We start from the raw sequence: 19,066 nt of genomic DNA, 5'->3' as shown, positions 1-19,066 counted from the left end.
GAGCAGAGCAGAGCAGAGCGGAGCAGAGCTGACCGCCGCCACAGTGAATGTGCAAATCCGAGTTCTAATGGTAGGTGTGGGGAGCTTGGAAAAGTGAGTCCTGGGTCATGGTCTGTGCTCAGCAAATGCCTTGTTAGTGCATTTAAGGACCAGCTGAGAGGATGGTGGGGGGAAAGTTTGTTTGGTTTTGGTTTTGGTTTTTTGAGACATTGTTTTTCTGTGTACCTCTGGCTGTCCTAGACTTTGTAGACCAGGTTGGCCTTGAACTCAACAGCGATCCACCTGCCTCTACCTCCTCTCGGCCCTTCTGCTTGGTGAGTTCCCTGCTCATCCTTCAGCATCTCCGACGGCCATGTTTTGAGACCTTGAATGCTTGGGTTTCTTCAGCCTGCTCTTCAACACACGTCACTTGTTTCAGTATAGTGACGTGTTCACAGGGCTCTGACTCAGCAGTCATAAAGCACCCTGTGCTGTTCCCTTGCCCCTGTCCCCGTCTGCCGTCGCCCTCCTTGGAGGACTCCATGTTTCACCAGAGGTGTAGATGTGTCACTCTCTCCTTTTGCTTGAGTGGTGTCGTGCTGTAGTTTGTGTCGGTATCTTTTTTTACTTAATGTCCTGGGAAGTCATTTCCTATTCAGAGTTTTGTTCTGTTAGACATGTGCACTGCTAGTGTGCTCCCAGTTGGTGCTGCAGAGAAGACTTGAATGTGTCATTTCCCGTCCAGTAGGAGAACTCAGAGGAGTGGAATTGTCTCTTTTCTTTGTTTCTTTTGAGACAGGGTCACATGGCCTAGGCTGGTATTGAACTTGCTATGTAGCCAAAGATGATCGTAAACTTCTGACAGTCCTGCCTCTTCATGGTGCCACAGTGCTGGCATCAAATCCAGGGCTTCCTGCATGCTGGGCAGCACTGCCTTGCCTGAGCTGTATTCCCAGCTCCTGTTTAGGTTCTGTGGAAAGCCACTGTGCCTGGCTCTCCCTCCTTTGTTTGCTTCTTTCTTTTTCTTTTTTTTTTTTTTTTTTTGGGGTGGGGTGGGGTGTGCACAAGGTCTCTGCATAGCTCTGGCTGTCCTAGAACTCACTATTTAGACCAGGCTGTCCTGGAACCCAGAGAGATGCATCTGCCTTTGTTTCTGCCTCCCAAGTGTTGGGAGTAAAGGCATGTGCACCACACCCGGCCTGGCTCTCCCTTCTGAAGGGAGGTTTGGTGGTGGTGGTTAGTGAAGTGCCTGGCATACGAGGGCTTGATTGGGACTAGTTCTTTTTGTTGTTTCTTGTCAGCACTCCATGTGTGCTAGGCCATTCCCTGAGGCCTGAATGAAGGATGAAGTATTGTGCCTGGGGAAGCCGACGCTAGCACTTACCTGGGTGCCCAAGGCTGCGCTGACCCTCCAGCTTGCAGCACTTGTGCAGCCGCCCTCACAGCCCATAGGACATGATTGGAAGGTGTCTGTTAGGGTGAAGGAGACGCCATCCTAATGCAGCAGTCAGCACATCATCCCTCTCCCTTGGGAGCTCACCTCTAGGGAAAGAAACCCTTTGAGGTTTCAGCCAGACAAACTAGATCCTCCAAGCTCCAAGCCTCCCCAGTGCTGGGATTAAAGGTGGAACCACCCCCCTACACACACCTGCTCCTGATCATCCTGGCTCTGCCTCCTGTGTGCCGGTGTTGCAGGCATGCCACACCATGCTCAGCTTTTGGCATTGGAGAATTGGTCCCAGGGCCTCGTGCATGCTAGACACTACCAACTGAGCGATATCACCCACCTTTCATATGCCTTGTATCTGAGGTAGTCTTTTGTATGCTGCCCCTCAGTCAGACTGAAAAAAACCAACAAAAGCAACCTAAAGACATAGCCTGACTAATTCTGTTTACTTCTTGATACATAGCTTATGTTGTTTGTTTCCCCAACAAGCCTTCCGTGACATGCAGAAGGAAGTGCCTTGTCTCATGCTGAGTGCCCTTCAGTACTCACTCCTCTGTCTTCCTTTGGCTTGTGTCGTGTCCTTCCCATGTCAGAACCTTTGGTCAGGGCCTTCTGTCATTGTTTCTGTAGGCACATAACCCAGGAGTGTCTGGGCATTGTCAGTGATCAGGAAATGCTGGTGGAAGAAATAACTTACACAGCAGAAGCAAGGTTCCTGCTCACACCTCAGGCTCTACTCACAGTTTCCTTCATATCCTGGAAAGGGGTGGCTGTGATCTCTCTGTGTCCGTGTGTGCTGAAGAGAGCCACAGTTCTGCCAGAGAAGGAAGTTCGGCTCTGTAGAGAGGAGAAACAGTTTTTGTGTAGGCTTCCTTGTATTTCAAGCTCCCTGGGGTCCCATTTGGAGAAATGTTTTGTTTTTAAAACCCTGCTTAGTTATGCAGCATGATCTTTTCTTGTACTACTTGAATCTACAGCTCATGTTATCATAAAAGATAATGTATGTGTTATTTTAAGCCTGTTACTTAGTAAACTAGTCAGTAAGAGCTAAATATCTAAAATGTAGTCAAGTGTGATGGTACATGACTTTAACTCTGGCACTGGAGAGGTTGAGGGAGGAAGAAGATTGAATTTGAGGCTAGTCTGAGCTACACGGTACACGGTAACTTCCAGGCTACCTAGGGATGGCTTCAAGTTTCATTCTGTCTGGATGGCCTCAGTTAGACATGACCAAAAGTACAGATTCAGAGCAAAGGCGATAAGCAGAGGAGTCTGCGATGCTCTCAGGATGATGCATGGATCCCTAGGATGCTCTTGGGCTGTAACCTGAATTTGGCTTTGTTTATTTTCTGCATAGAGCGGATCTGTAGCTTTCATCAAATTCTCAGAGGAATTCATGACCCAAAAAGCTTAGAGCCATTGGTTGAAAGTAATGCTGAGCCCCATGGCCTCGTTTTGTCTCCTCCTGTACTGTGGAGGCGGAGTGCTGTTTTTCTGACACTGATCTGGAGAGGTCCTTGGTGCAGGAGAACTCTGCTGTTGAGGTTGTAAGGAAGGAAATGTGTAAGTTGTTCTTTGGGAAGTTTGTTAATTTGGTTCTGAAAACTTTGTCTCTTCTCTGATTGTTTACTGTGTGTCTTCATATTTGAAACAGTCTTGCTTTTCAAGCCCAGGTATTCAGTCATTGGTCTTAGGTCTTACCTTGCCCAGTAATCAGAATGGTGTCAGGTTGTGTTTGGTGGGCTTTGAGATCCAAATACCAGAGCCCCAGAGCTCATTAGCCTCAGCCAGGCCTCTGTTTTCACTTACGTGAAATGATAATACGACTGCTACACATCAGGGCATTGGCAGGATGTGGGAGCCTGCGTGTCACCTGTTTTGTTGCTGAGGCTCAGTCAGTAGAGGCTTGCTCTGTCTGAACTCCTGAGTTCAGTCCCCAGCACTCACTGCAGTCATACTGCAGCGTGGGCCATGACTGCTGTTCAGTGCTGGGGAAGCGGAGACTGGAGGATCCCAGATGCTCACTAGCCGAGGTAAATTGGTGCGCTCCAGGTTCAAGAAGAAACCCTGCCTCAGAATACAAGGTGGAGAACAATTGAGATAGACACTTGTTGTTGACCTTTGTCCTACACACACACACACACACACGCACACGCACACACACACACATGAATATGGGTACACACATGACCTGAAAAAAATTACTGAGCCACTAGGAAGAAAGAATAATTCACTTAAGAAAATGGGAAAGTGGATATTGTGGTTATAACAGTGGCTTAAGTATTTTATAGTTTGGCTTTTCCTTACATAACGTGATTAGGATGAAGGCTCCTGATCCAGGGCTCTTGAAGTTGTTTCTGTGTAAGCACAAATTTTGATCAGATTGTCTAAATTGTTCATAGGTTGTCTGAGGGATCTTTGACCACTATAAGATTCCTTGAGAGAGCCAGGTGTGATGGTGCACACCTCTAATCCCAGCCCTCAGGAGGCAGAGGCAGGCGGATCTCTGAGTTCGAGGCCAGCCTGGTCTACAAATCTAGTTCCAGGACAGCCAGGGTTCTGCCACAGAGAGACCCTATCTTGGAACTCCTCTCCTCTGCACCCCCCCCCCCAAAAAAGAATTGGTTGAGAGCCGGGAGGTGGTGGCACACACCTTTAATCCCAGCACTTGGGGGGAGGCATAGGCAGGCGGATCTCTGTGAGTCCAAGGCAAGCCTTGTCTGCAGAGTAAGTTCCAGGACAGCCAGGGCTGCACAGAGAAACCAAGGGGTGCGGGGTGAGAGGGCTCCTGGAGAGGTGGCTCAGCAGTTAAGAGCACCTGTTCTTTCAGAGAACCTGAGTTTGATTCCCAGCAGCCACATGGCTCCTCACAGCCATCCATAACTCTTTAAACTTGGCTCATTTGGCCTTTTGGGGAGTGTGGAGCTGTAGTTTATCTTTCACCCTGCGGTTGTAGATTGTAATGCTATGTTCCTAGAGAGCTTTTCCCAATTAAAAGAAACATAATGAAGGCATAGAAAGTTTAAAAAGTTTCATATGCTCTTTTCTTGTTGGGTGTGTGGAGAGTGGAAGTGAGAAGAGGGAAGGAGGGGCCACCAGGAGGGACTTTATGAAGACCTTCCTTGTCAGCTCCTCCAGCTGGGAATTCCTTCCGTACGTTGGAGCTGCGCTGGACCGCCTGCTTTCAGCTCACTGCGCTTGTAGGCTGTCAGCTCATGAGGTGCCTCCACCTGGAACATGCCTTCTCCTGTCATGGAGTCTGGCTGGCACTAATAGAGGGTTCTGGAACTTAAGTAAATGAAAAAGAATGTTGCATATGAAGGAACAGAGCACCGCTAAAGGAGTCAGAATGACTGAAAATACAAAATAACTACCTGGCAGCCATTTGAAATCTGGAGAGAGCTTGGGACACGCTCACGACCGGAACATAATCTGTAGGCAATAGAAGGGCCCTGGCCGCAGCATGCCGCTTCTGCACTGGGTTCGCTCCAGGAAGAGTTGGGGCGTGGGCGCTGCTGCGGGGCTGCTTCTGCACCAGCGTGTGCTGTGGACGTGAGCCTGCAGAGGAGCACAGCCAGGACGCGTGGCTGCTGCTCAGAGCAGAGCTGGGGTCATGCGTGCATTCCGGCCCTGCAGGATCATTTAAAGGAGCATGTGAGGAAACACTTAAAGATGGGGGGATGTGCTTCCCTGTTAGTTATGAATGCTTTTCTCTTGTCTTTGTCTATAATTTAAACAGATGAAGATTACTTGAAGTTACATAGGAGCTCTTACTGAGGGTGTCAGCATTTGGGCAGAGTTGAGGACGTAACTAGTAAGCGAATTCCTTGACTGATCTGGTGTTGAACTGGAATACCAGATTCTCCATGCAAAGCCTTTTGGAGAGGAGTACATTTGCCTATGAAAAATTTGCAGGGCTTCTGCACTAGGTTATGTTTCTCTTTCCACGTGTTTCTCCTGTTTATTTTACGATAACGGACTATCTCCGTCATGGGTCAACAAAACTGCTTCTTAAGGAAAGCCAGATTTCTCCTTATGCCGGACCATATACCAAAGTTGTCCTCTAAGTAGTTCCTTTTTCTTTTCTGAGACAGGGTTTCTCTGTGTAGCCTTGGCTGTCCTGGACTCACTTTGTAGACCAGGCTGGCCTTGAACTCACAGCGATCCGCTTGCCTCTGCCTTCCTAGTGCTGGGATTAAAGCCGTGCACCACCATGCCCGGCAGTTCCATTTTTTATTAGACTGAATATTTTTTAATTAGCTGAAAAAAATGACTGATTTTTGTTGGTTCTGGGGCTAGAATCCAGGGCTTGGGCATGCATGAGTGACACTCTCAACCAAGGACAAGTAATTTTTAAGTACAACTCTTTGTCCTTGACACTCTGAAAACAAAGAGCAAATGATGCAATCAGGATGCAGTCTGTTGTTGCCTGTGGATTTTAAGGAAAACTACATACAACATAAAAGCTGGAAGATGAAATGACCTCTCTTCCTTTTCCCACTGGCTTTAGACTCTAGGTCATGGAAGATAACTTTGGTCCTGTGTCTCCCTCCCCCTTCCCCTCCTCAGATGTTGGACTTGGCAGGCATGTACCACCATGCCCAGTTTTTGTGGTGCTGGGGTGGAACCTAAGGCTCGTTGCTTGTGTGCTGGGCAAGGATTCTGCCAGTGAAGTTACATCCTAAGCCCCCATGGCGTCCTGTAAAGAGAGAGACTCAAGGCTTTTCCACATGGAGTACTGCAAAAGATATGTTAAGCAGCTCTGACTTACAAGTAAAGTAGCTCATTTGATTAATACTCTGAAACTTTAAATGGAATAGACTTCGCTTACACTCTGGTCCTGTTTGCTTCCTCTCTGGCCAGCAGTGAAGCCCAGACCCTTGCAGTCTCAGTTGGCTGTGTCCTGAGTCCCCGTTTTCTCTCTCTATGGTACTTTTCATTCCTTTAAATTCAAGGCCGGTTCTCTTCCCCCAGTACTTGACTGTATCGTTCTTCTCATGAAGGCTCAAACTCACGGTAACACTGGGAAAAGGTACTTTTTTTATGGAGTCTTCAGTGTTATCCCTAAAATAGTACCATTGCATAAAGGAAGGGGGGGGAGGATTAGTGATTTTTATATTTAAAGAGGTAGCCCTTTTGTGTGAGTAAAACTGACTTTTTTTTTCAGTAGGATGAGGAAAACTGAGGATAAATTAAGGGCAAAACCGTTATGGTATTAGCCTTTTTTCTGATTTTGGAAAGCAAAGAGACGTGCACAGTGGGGCAAATAACTGAAATGATACTAACTCTAAAATACTGTTTTGCATTATTGTGCTTGTTGGATGCAGGCGATGGGGTGGGGCTGTGCTTCATAGCGCACATGTGGAGGTCAGAGGACAACTGGGAAGAGTTCTGTCATCCCACCATGTGGGTTCTGAGGATCAGTCTCAGACTGTTCATCTTGGCAGCATCACTTTCCTCCACAGAGCCGTTTTGCTAGTCCTATATTAATTCTTATTACTGAAGTTGAAAGTCCATTTCTAGCTAGGTGTGGTGCTGCACGCCTTTAATCCCAGCACTCGGGAGGCAGAGGCAGGCAGATCTCTGTGAGTTTGAGGCCAGCCTGGTCTGCAGAGTAAGTTCCAGGACAGCCAGGGCTGCATAGGGAAACCTTGTCTCAAAAAGAAAAAAAAGAAAAAAAAGGAAAAAGAAAAGAAAGTCCATTCCCCACTTTGGTTATGGTATTTGTGGCTAACTGTGGAAGAAATGCTGAATTGACACCTGTAATCTCAGTACTCAGGGAGGAAGCAACTGAGGCAGGAGGCTTGCCGAGGAGAGTTTGAGGTAGCTTTGATTTTATAGTGAGTTCCAGGACAGTCTAGGTTTTCCATGAGATTGTGTCTCAAACAAACAAAAAAGCAAGCAATAATATAAAAAAAACCCAGCAACACAAAAGAAATTGTGCTTCTTCTGTGAGGCTAGGTGCTCAGTAGACAAGCTGTGAAGGAGACATGAGTTGAGTGACCTCTTCCAGGCCTCGGTGTTCTCACGTGTAGAATGAAGAGATAGCTGCCCGTCCTTCCTGGAACATTAAGTAATATTTTGAGCAGCATAAAGTACATTAATAGTGCATTGTGGGAAGCGGGCTATTGGAATTGTGGGTCTAGGCTGGTAAGAGCCTTTCCCATGGTGGAGAGCTTTGCCAAATGACCAGGGGGGCTGTGGTACTGGAGCCTTTTGTGTGTCCAGAAAGCCACGCTGCCAACTGCTCTCGTCCACTCATCTGTGGAGGAGGGCCAGGGCGTGGTTAGGCCTCCTGTGTGCGCTCAGAGGTCCGCATCTGTGGCTCTAAGCAGGAAGGAGTCACTTGATGTCTTTAAGATGCTTTTGCTCTCTATAGAGTGAGGATGGTGGTGTGCTTGCCCTGTTGGTTATTATGGAGAATTCTGTAAAGTTACAGGTGCCTGGGCTACATCCTGTCATGGCCGTTTTCACTTGTGCTGCACCTGGCTTATGAGGAACCGTGGACAGAGATTATGCTGAAGTCAGTCCTGATACATCCTGTGTTCTTCTCTTGCTCGTTTCTGGGCAGTGAAAGCACCTCACACTGGCACAGGACTCCTGCTCTGACTGTCCTCAGCAGGCCCTCAACACACCTCGAGCGATGCTTTCTGTGAGGCAGTCGCATCTCATTGTCACAATGAAGCATGCAGAAACGTCCCTTTTACCAGGTGTTTGAGTCTCTGAAAGGCATGTATTATATCCAGTTCTTGAGGAGAGCGGAGGCCTGGCTGTGGCCGTGGATCCTGGGGTCCTCTGTTACAGGTGATGGTGGAGCTGCTGCAGTGCTGAAGCGCTTGTCAAGGAAACGATGAGTGCGAATCTGGGCATAGGGTGCACTGTGGCTCCCGGTCTGTGCAGACACTGGATTCCGCTGCAGAGATGCTTACATTGGCTTCTTTTTAAAAGAATGGCTAGAGCCTGTGTGGTGATGCACGCCTTATACCCTTAGTACCTGGGAGGTTGACACAAAAAGATTGTTAAGAGTTTGAAGCCAGTCTGGGCTACATAGCAATTACCAGGCCAGCCAAGGCTACAGAGGAAGGTTCTGACTCAGAAAACAAAGTAAGAACAAAGGAGTGGTGCCAACACCCATAGCTGATGGCCACTAACTTCAGACAGCCTGGAAAGCAGCAAGAGGCAAGCCTCGTGTTCTCCAGGAAGGGATCTCACGAGGCGTTTCTCTCATGGAAAATGGGGCCAGTAGGCACTGATGAAGGGCCTTTAGTGTGGGCTTAGTAGTTAGGAAACTTAGGTTAGTTTTTGTGGTGGTGGTGGTTGGTTTTGTTTTATGTGTACACCTGGTAACCCTGAAGGCCAGAAGAGGGCGTCAGAACCCCTGGAACTGGAGTTAGAGGTGGTTGCCGGCCATCATGTAGGTGCTGGAAGCTGAACTCGGGTCCTCTGCAAGAGCGGCTGATGCTGTTAACCATTGAGCTGTTTGTCTAGCCCAAGTGACTGGTTTCTGCTTAGCTTTTTATTTTCCTTAAAGACTGCTAGCTGTTACTTTTATCTTGGTTTACTGTCCTGCTAGTGAGCGAGTTTGGTGTAAGGCTTAGGGACAACCATGTGGTGTCTGGGCAGGTTGTAAACACAAAGCCCTTCGGAATCTGCGTGAGAGCCACACAGCCCTCAGTCAGTCCTGAGAGGGCCGCTGGCTGGGATGCAGTTTCAGACTAGCCCTTAGGAATGAAGACGTTGTCTTCATAGGAGGCTTCAGCAAGGAAGGGGTGAGAAGCCACACGCTACGTGTGTGGCCAGCAACCCTCCGTTTCCCTCACAGATAAGCTGCTGGGAGTATTTCCATGCTGAGTTCATAGAGGCTAGTGTGTGCACGCGTGTGAAGCTAAGCATGGAGTGATCTGGTTCCGCAAACCCTTGGAATGTGGCCACATCTCAGGAGCGCAAGAGTTTGGGGTGTCTTCTGCTGAGTGCTGTGCCTGAGATTTGTCTTCAAACTGTTACACAACAGTCACCAGGCAGATACACTCACAAATAAATACCTAAGAAGCCCTTGCTGAGAGCCAGGGTGGATGGAGGTGTGCACCTGTGATCCCAGCAGTTAGGAAGTGGAGGCAGGGGGATCACGAGTTCAGTGCCAGTCTGGGCACCATGAGAAACTATATGTATATGAAGTCCAACAGCTTACCTGTGCTGAGACATGTGAGGAAACACAGCCTCTTCCACATCTGCAGATGCTGATTCAGCCCTGGAAATGTGCTTCTGTCACCTCCCTTCTGACATTGCAGCAGGAGCTAGGGGAGCCTGAGCGTTTACAGGGAGGCCCTGTCTCACAGTAACACAAGGAGCGGCATGCGTAGCCACCCTAGCCTTTCACATGATTTCTTTATTCGTGGGCTTTCGGGTAGTGCCATGGTACATGCGTGGGGGTCAGAGGACAGCTTCCTGGAGTTAGTGAGCTCAGCCTTTCTGAGAAGGGCTTTAGCTTTCTGAACTTTCTTACCAGCCCGAACTCAGCACCCTAATTGTCACAGTTCAGGCCTTCATGGGACTGTCCCCCAGGGATAAAGTTTCTGCCCCTGATTTCTGGGATACCAAAAAATAAATGATTGATGAAAGCTATGTTTTGCACATTTATATTCAAATGTTTAAAGAGATATTTATTTATTTATTTATTTATTTACTTATTAATTACGTGTACAGTGTTCTGTTTGTATGTATGCCTGCACACCAGAAGAAGGTGAGCCACCATGTGGTGGCTGGGAACTGAACTCAGAACCTCTGGAAGGGCAGCCAGTGTTCTTAACCACTGAACCATCTCTCCAGTCCCAAATGAAACTTGATTTTTTTGTTTTTTTGAGACAGGGCTTCTCTGTGCAACAGCCCTGGCTGCTGGAACTGGTTTGTAGGCTAGGCTGGCCCTGAACTCAGAGAGGCATAGACCCCTGCACCCAGCCGCTGCTGTTATTTCTTATTCTCATCTCTCATCCCCACTGTTTGTTGTCCGAGCAGGAAAGTAGAAACAGCTGTAGATAAGGTGAACATAAAAGTGTTAAACACCAACGTTTCTCTGTAGAGTATTGGAAAGGGGTGTTACTAAAAGTCAGTATGCTGCCGGAGGGCAGGAGCTTGCTGTCATGGCCGCAGGCAGTTTTGCTGCTGCGGGGCCTGTGTTGAGCACTTGCCTACATTCCTCCACAGGGCTTCAGTGCTCTTGCTTCTGGAGACGTGCTAGCCACATAGTTAAATTCTTCTTGCCATCCAGCTTCCGTTTGCCATTGGCAGAACCTAATTGGAGCCAAGTGGCAGAGGACTATAGGAAATATAATTTGCAGGCTTCCATTCTCTACTGTACAAGCAAGTGTGGCTTACTGAATGCTGTAGGTCAGTGGTTCTCAACCTCTGGGTTTCGACCCCGTTGACAACCCTCTATCTCCAAAAATGTTTACATTATGACTCAACAGTAGCAAAATTACAGATATGAAGTAGCAGCGGAAATAATTTTATGGTTGGGGATCACCACAACATAAGGAGCCATATTAAAGGGTTGCAGTGTTCAGGAAGGCTGAGAACCACTGCTGAAGGTGCTTGGGGTGATGAGGATTGGGGGGTGGGGATGGGAGGGAAGGCATTCTTTCATGCTGAGGACATCACAGCTGTGGAGCAGAGGTGCAGTGACTTCCCAGAGGCGGAGTGAGCGGGTGTGGAAGTGGATCTTCACAGCAGGGCAAGAAGCAACTTGGTCTCCTGTAAGGGATAGTTGGAATAAGGCTAGGGAGGGACCCTCAGGACGGTCAGTAGGTTGCTTGTTACAGACATCCATGCCCTGACCTGGTCAAACCAGGAGGGAGCATCATAGCAGGGTGAGTGAGCCTCGGAGTGAAAGGCAGAACTAGAGTTTGTAATGGAGCTGAAGAAGACTACCAACTCCAAGTTTTTAGCTGATGGGGGAAGTGATTAGCATAAATAATAAATAATAAAATCTGATTTTCTGTTTTTCTGAACAAGCTGGAATTTTTTCTCTGCCTCCCACCCCCACCCCCAAATGTGCTCCTTTAATCCCAGCCCCTGGGAGCCAGAGGTAGGAGGATCTCTGTGAGTTGGACTAGCCTGCTCTATATAGCATGTCCTAAGACAGCCAGGACTACGTGAAGAGACCATATTTCAAAAAGCAAAAACAAACAGGGAAGGTCTCAAGGTGTAGTGGTACACCTCTTTAATCTCAGCCCTCAGGAGGCGGAGGCAGATGGATCTCTGTGAGTTTAAGGTCAGCCTAGTCTAAAGAATGAGTTCTAGGACAGCCAGGGCTACACAGAGAAAACCCTGTTTCAGGGAGAACAACAAAACAAAACACCCCACAGAGGTCTTGTGTAGCCCAGATCCTCTTGCCTCCATCTCCCAGCTACTGGAGATACTGGTTTTGTTTTGTTTTGTTTTGAGAGGATTTCTCTGTGTAGCCTTGCCTGTCCTGGAAGTCTCTTTGTAGACCAGGGTGGCCTCGAACTCACAGTCATCCAACTGCCTCTACCTCCCGAGTGCTGAGATTAAAGGTTTACGCCACCATGCTGGGCTTTGTTTTGGGTTTTTGAGCTGAGGTTAAACCCAGGGCCACACCTGCTAGGCAAGTACTCTACTGAGCAGTGTTCTTGTCCATTTTGTTTTGTCTCTTCAGCTATAAACTTGGTGGGGTGGTTGATTTTGCTTTGTTTTGGTTGGTTTTTTGGAGACAGAGTTTCTCTGTGTAGCCTTGCCTGTCCTAGACTCGCTTTGGAGACCAGGTTGGCCTCGAACTCAAAGCAATCTGCCTGTTTCTGCCTCTGGAGTCCTGGGATTAAAGGTGTGGGCCACCACTTCCGGCTGTTTTTATTTTTGTTTTTGTTTTTTTGAGACAAGGTTATCTTGGCTGTCCTGAATTCCCTTGGTAGACCAGGCTGGCCTCTGCCCCCCAAGTGCTGGGATTAAAGGTGTGATATAAACTTGCCCCATTTAGCAGGTATTTAATAAGCCACGTACTGTGTGTTGTGCCGAGGTGGAATGGCAGCTAGATGACTCTCCTTCTGGAGTTAAGTGAGAGGTAACTCTTGCTGGGAGAACCTGGAGTCGCTGTCTCCTGCTGGAGCTCACCCGGCAGCCCTGCGTTACTCCTGGGTCGGCCACTGGATGACTTTACTCTCAGCCTTCACACCGAGGCCTGCTCTCAACATCGTTTTCTTCAAATGTGATGTTTGTGCACTTATGTATATGTCATAGCATACGTGTAGAGGTCAGAGAAGATTTTGCTGAAGTTGGTTCTCTCCGTGGTGTGGTGTGGACCCTGGGGAAGAACTGAGGCCGTTTGGCCTGGCTCGTGGCCTCTTACCCGCCGAGCCCCTTGCTGACCTGTCAGAGCAGCTTCCCTCACAGCAGGTGTGTTGTCTGTCTCAGCTGTTGACTCTGAAGTGTCCATCCCTGGGCAGGGGCTGATGGTTATCAGGCTGATTATAATGGTATGCACTTAGGTTTTTATTAGGTTAGCCTGCGATCTCTACCTGCCTTCTTGAAGAACGTCGCCATCCACAGATCTTGCTGACAGGAGAGAGCTGTCAAGATAGCTTGGCTGTGAAATGCCATTTAACTGGTTTTTATCTGTGTGTGCTTTCCCTCCCCATGGCAGGATTTGATGACCCAGCTAGCAAGAGTCCAGGCGTTGTTGGCTACTTGCCAAGTACTCTTCCATGAAAATGTTAATATTACCTTGCTCAGAATTCTTTCGGGCTTGCTCACAGTGAATGGCTCTTTTGTGTGTGTGTTTGTTTGTTTGAGACACGGTATTTCTGTGTAGCCCTGGCTGTCCTGGAACTAACTCACTCACTAGCTGTCCACAGAGATCTGCCTGCCTCTGCCTCCTGATTGCTGGGATTAAAGGTCTGTGCCACCAGCACCTGGTCCCTGAATAATGACTGTTTAAAGTCCATTTTTGCATTGTTTGTTTGTTTGATTCAGGGTCTGCCTATGTGGACAGACCGGACTCAGAGATCTGCCTGCCTCTGCCTCTGCCTCTTGAGTGCTGGGCTTGAAGGCGTGCACAGTCACACTCAGCATGATTCTGCCATTTTGTTGTTGTTGTTGAGATTTTGCACTATTTTTTCCTAAAAGTGTGGGCCTCTGAAGTTTTAAAGAATTTTTTTCTGTTGTCTTTGACTTTCCAAGTTTGGTAGCCTGTGATAGGAACGTTTTGCCTCCTGACGTGCTGGCAGAGCAGCAGAGGCAGCCCTTTGCGAAGGCCACTGTGCGAGCGGACTCACTGGGCACTTAGCATTCTTGACATTCTTACAGAGCGCTCCAGGTTATGGCTGTCTTACGAAGTTCTAAAAATCAAACGGCCTTTAATTAGAAGCAAGCAGAGAGAAAGCTTTGGCTGCAGCCGGCAGTGGGGTGTGCACTGTGGATGGTGCTGTATAAGGTGGTGGTGCAAGAAGGCTGGCTTGCACACAGCCCAGCTGCTTTTCACTGTCTGTTCCCTGTAGACCTACTAGTGTGGATGGGACCCACAGCTTTTGAGCCTCGTCGACTTCTGTGTGGGCCTGACTCAGCTTTTTTGGCTCTCATGATTCAACTGAGTTGCGGTTCTCTGTTAAATAGTAAGGAAAATAGAGTGGTTCCTAAAGTGTTTTGAACTCAGAGTCTTGGTGGGGGTGTGCTTTGTTTTCAGTTTTGAAACGGTGTGTGCCTGTGTTTGGAGGATAGAGGAGGTCTGATGGCCCTCCTGTGTTGCTCTCTGCTTTATTCCCCATCGTGTTCCACTAGAACACCCCCTGCCGCTGCACACTGGAGGTGTAGGTGTACAAGATCACCACCTGCCTAGGTTTCTTTGAGGTGGGGGGGGTGTTGTTTGGGTTGGTTTTTTTTTTTTTTTTTTTTTTTTTTTTTTTTTGAGACAGGGTTTCTCTGTGTAGCCTTGGCTGTCCTGGACTCACTTTGTAGACCAGGCTGGCCTCGAACTCACAGCGATCCGCTCGCCTCTGCCTCCCGAGTGCTGGGATTAAAGGCGTGCGCCACTACCTACGCCCGGCTTGGTTTGGTTTTTTGAGACAGGTTTTCTATGTACAGTCCTGGCTGTCCTGGAATTCACGCTGTAGACCAGGCTGGCCTCAACGTACAGAGATCTGCCTACTTCTGTGATGAAAGGCTTGGCGCCACCACCGCCTGGCTCACACCTGGCTGCCTATGTGGGTGCTGAGGCTCTGAATGTGGTGCTAAGTGTTCTTACCCACTGAGCCATCTCCCCAGCCTGATACGGTTTGCTTTTTTATGTTTTAAATACAGCTGAAGAGTTTATAAGCCTACAGATTGACAAATTATTACAAACGACCCTCACAAAGTAAACACAATTCATCTTGTGCTGTTTATTGTATATGACTGTTTTCTGGGCAGAAAAGCGTCATCTGTTTAGCTGAGTGTGATCTATATCCTTCACAAAGACTGCAAAAGGGTTAATGTTTCTGGTGCGGCATCTTGGCATGCACAAGTTATATAAGTTTCTTTCCATAGCTTGCTGCTGAGGGTTAACAGGAAGGGCTTGTCAGGTCATTTTAAGCCCCAGCCAGGCTCTTGCGTGGTGGGGTGGTGGGTTCTCGCAGGAGGCAGTAGGAACAGATGGATCTAGGCAGAGTCAGGGCTGAGGGCTGAGAAGAAGGAACGTACAAGGTGTCAGGAGGTGCTGGCCCTGAGGCCTTGAATGGTGTGAACAGCAGGAAATGGCATTAGCTCTGCTACCTGTTTTCACATACATGTAAGATCACAGCTGCCGTGGCTGGCCGTGCGCTTCAGGGTCCTGTTTGGTGGCAGTGGCCCTTGTGCAGCTGAGAAAGGTATTCATGTTCGTGGTAATTTGGGCCAGGAGAGGAGGAATTCCGAAGGGCAGCCAAATGCATGAGGTCAAGGTGATTTCCTCCTGCAGGTAGGTCAGCTGCTGTGGCAGAAGAGTGTGCTGAGCCTGTTTTCCTTCTTAGTCTGAGGGCAGCAGTGATGAAGACGTGACTCACTGATCTTCAAAAACTCACAGGCAAGCACTTTCTAAGGAATGGTGGCTGATAAGGAGGAACTAGTTACTATTCTGGTCTGTTATCTAAAGGGAAGTCACGAAGCCAGCATTATATAGAAAAGTATTTACTAGATTCCTCATAGGAGCACAACTGTTGGACTCTCCAACAAGACATTATTTTACAGTTTAAAGTTGCTCTTGAAGTGTAGATGGGTGAGCAGGTGCTGAATGAAACAAACAGGCAGGCTCAGAAAATATGCCTGTGGTAGAGGCAGAGCTGTTGCTGTAAGTCAGTGGTACTGGCTGGCCTCAAACTCGTGATCCTGAGTCTGCCTCTGAGTGTACCACCATGCCTGCCCTGAGCCCCAGCCCCCACCTCCCCAGCCCCCGTCCCCACACACTTCTCAGTCTTACCGCTTCTAGGATTTTGGTTAACCCCCCACCCTGGCTGAGCACAAGATGGCCCCAGGTCTGAAGTGAGTTTTGGGACTGCCTCTTTTCCTGGTCAGCTTGTGGGCCTTACTGAGAGAGCTGGCCACCAGCCCTGTCTGCCATGTGGGGGATCTCAGTGAGAGGCTGCGGGCTGTGTTCTTCAGCAGCCCTCTTTAGTTAATCTTGAGAAGAATCTTAGGAATCCTTTCAGATTAGCCCAATTTCTTCAGATTTTGCTTCTTATTTTTCTGCCCTTTACCCTCGGCCTACTCCCTTGACAGAGAGCCACAGGGTCATTGATTTGAGTATGGGAAGGAAATTACGGCCTTGAACACCGGCAGAAAGAATCTGGCTCCCAGCGCTTCCTGTGAGCCACCACTAAATTATATAGCCCGGGCCCGACAAGCCTTTTCAGAGAAGCGTCCCACACCACCAGCGTGTCAGTGATGCCATCGAAAGCAGCTGTTTGTCCACGGTACTTGTTAAAAGCAGGTTGGACTTGGTCTTTACATGGCAAGCGGTTCCCGGGAGGGTGAAGGAGGAGGAGCAGGAAGGCGGCCTTCTTCTCTCCAGACCTGCCCTGCCGTGTTCCTGCAAGCATGCTCAGACAGTGAAGGCTGCATCCTGGTGTTCCAGGGCCCCTGCCTAACCTGATGCTTCCTTCCTCTGTGTCACAGTCACTTATCTGGATAGGCTTCCAGGAGGAGGAAGAATTTGAGGGAACATTCAGTGTTTTGTTTTAAAAAGAAAAAACATAGAACGTGTGTGTATATGTGTGTGTGTGTGTGTGTGTGTGTGTGTGTGTGTGTGCGCGCGCGCGCGCGCGCGTATAGCCCAGACTGGGGTTATATAGTGGAGGGTGACCTTGAGCTGCCTTTCCTTCTGCATCCTAGGATTATAGGTGTATGCCACCGAGTCCAGGTAGTTTATTTGGGGAAGGGGTGGGGGTTGAACCCAGGTTTAGTGCATGCCAGCCAAGCACTCTGCCAACTGAACCACATCCGCAGCCCCCTGCCTCCCTCCCTCCTTCCCTTCTCTCAGGCCCTGGCTATGCAACCCAGGCCTCCCAGGTGCTAAGTGCTAGAGTTGTGTAGAGTTGTGTACCACAGTGCCTGGAGCTTGGTGTGAAGACCAGGCTGGCCTGGAATTCACAGAGCTCTGCCTGCCCTTACGGGTCACCCAAGCTGCCAGTTCCAGCATATAAAAGCCGACTAAGCTAGAGCTGCTCTCTTGAGCCTCATAGTCCCGGTGCCACTTCTTGAGCCTACTTCATAACCTGAGGAGTTTTCCAGTTACATCCTTGGCTCCCCAGGGCATGGCTTTAGCACCTGCAGCAGTGAGGATTAGTGTCACCTGTTTGCTGTGACCCCAGCGGGGGCCTGGAGAAGGGTCAAGAACATGATGAAATAGCCTACTAAGAGTCCCAGACATGCTCGCTAGCCAGATGAACTTGATTTGCCTGCCTCCCTCTAGAGAGTGGTAGAGAAGTACACAAAGCTGTGCAGTCTGAAGGTATGCTCTGTCCTGCCTTAGAGAAGAAACCAAACTTAGTGTGTTGGCCCATCCATCCGTGTCCCGTGTGTGTGTGTGTGTGTGTGTGTGTGTGTGTGTGTGTTGCACATGCCTTGCTGTATCTGTGGCTGTTTCCATCATGTGAATTCTAGGAATGGCAGGCCTAGGCCTAATAGTAAGTGCCGGTAAGCCGGCCCGGTGTTTTCCTAATGCTTTCGCTAATAGTAAAACAAGTTTTTTCCTCAGACAGTCCATTTATTTGAGTTTAGGAATGTAGCTCAGATTGTAGAGTGTGTGTCTAGCATGCACAATGCTATGACTTGAGTCTGCGCATACTTGTAAACCCCGGTACTCAGGAGGTGTAGGCAGGAGGATCAGTTGTTTTGTCCTCAGCCTCAAGTTGGAGGCTCCCAGGATGTAAGATCTTGTCTTTGTGTTTTCTCCTCCTCCTCCTCTTTCTCTTCTTTCTCCTCCTCTTCCTCTTTCTCCTCCTCTTCCTCTTTCTCCTCCTCCTCCTCCTTTTTTGAGACAGGGTTTCTCTGTGTAGCTTTGGCTGTCCTCAAACTCACAGCGATTTGCCTGCCTCTGCCACCTCCAGTATTGAGTGCCAGGATTATAGGCATGAGCCACTGCTCCCAGCTGAGATCTTGTCTTAAAACAAAGAAAAAAGAAAACAAAAATTTAGCTTATTTAAAGCACAATCTTTTGCAAGAGAACAAAGAGCAAAGCCCCAGTCGAGCAGATTTTGAGATAAGATTAGGCCTAGGGCACAGTTTGTGCAGGTTCCAGTCATTTGTTCAGCTCTTTTACCACAGTTTTGTGTTTTGTTTTGTTTATTTAGTTCGTGATGCTGTTTTTAATTTCATTTTAAACAAGACAGGCATATACATAATTTTGGGGAACAGAAAATGGCCAAGGTGAATGAGTATTGGTTTTGCCTGTATAAATTTAAATTCGGTCATAACCATGTGAATCCAACTGTTTCCATTAAAGTTTGCTGGGTGTAGAAGTTAACTCCCTTCTAGCCCGTGATGCTGGCCTTACTCCTTACCTTGCAGTTCGAGAGTAGAAGCTAAACACTCCTCCCTCCCTCCCCTCCCCCCTCCTCCTCCCAGTCCCTCTCTGAAAGGTTATCCATTTGGTTTAAGTCTTGTTACTTGCCCAGTAGCCTGTTTTAGGACTGGCAAATTATAGAACAATGCAAACGAATAAAGAGGAATAATTAGAAATAATGGGTTGAAATGCTGTCAGGGGACTAGTAAGGCGTATTGCTGGACTTAAAACTAGGCTAACATTTTTTTGTTGTTGTTTATTTTTTGAGTCAGAGTTTCTCTGTGTAGCCTTGGCTGCCCTGGACTCACTCTGTAGACCAGGCTGGCCTCCGTTCTTTTCAGTTAACAGCAACACACTGTGCACAGTCAAGAGCATTCATTTTCTTTTTTGTCAGATAGGTCTCGCTCGGAACTCAGGTTAACCTTGAACTTTCCATCCTTTTGCTTGGCTCCCAAAGGCTGGAGTAAAGAATCTTTTTGCATAAAGAACTTTCTGCTGCCAAGAAATTAACAAACAAAAAGCCCTGTTAGATTATAAGTGTTTAAAAGCAAATGGTGAGGGCTGACAAGATGGCTCAGTGACAAGAGGTGCTTGTCACCAAGCTTGATGACCTGAGATCT

General features: G+C 48.3%; 1 protein-coding gene across 3 annotated transcripts in view; it reads left to right on the top strand.

The window, feature by feature from the left end:
- Nucleotides 1-19,066, top strand: part of ARHGAP35 (Rho GTPase activating protein 35) — a 104,785-nt gene that overhangs the window by 12,911 nt on the left and 72,808 nt on the right. The gene's annotated exons all lie outside the window — the stretch shown is intronic.

Source organism: Acomys minous, assembly GCF_964271855.1.
Source record: "Acomys minous genome assembly, chromosome: 20".
NCBI classification, from domain to species: Eukaryota; Metazoa; Chordata; class Mammalia; order Rodentia; family Muridae; genus Acomys; species Acomys minous.
The sequence above is the reverse complement of the archived record's forward strand: the minus strand, read 5'-3'. Positions and strand labels throughout refer to the sequence as shown.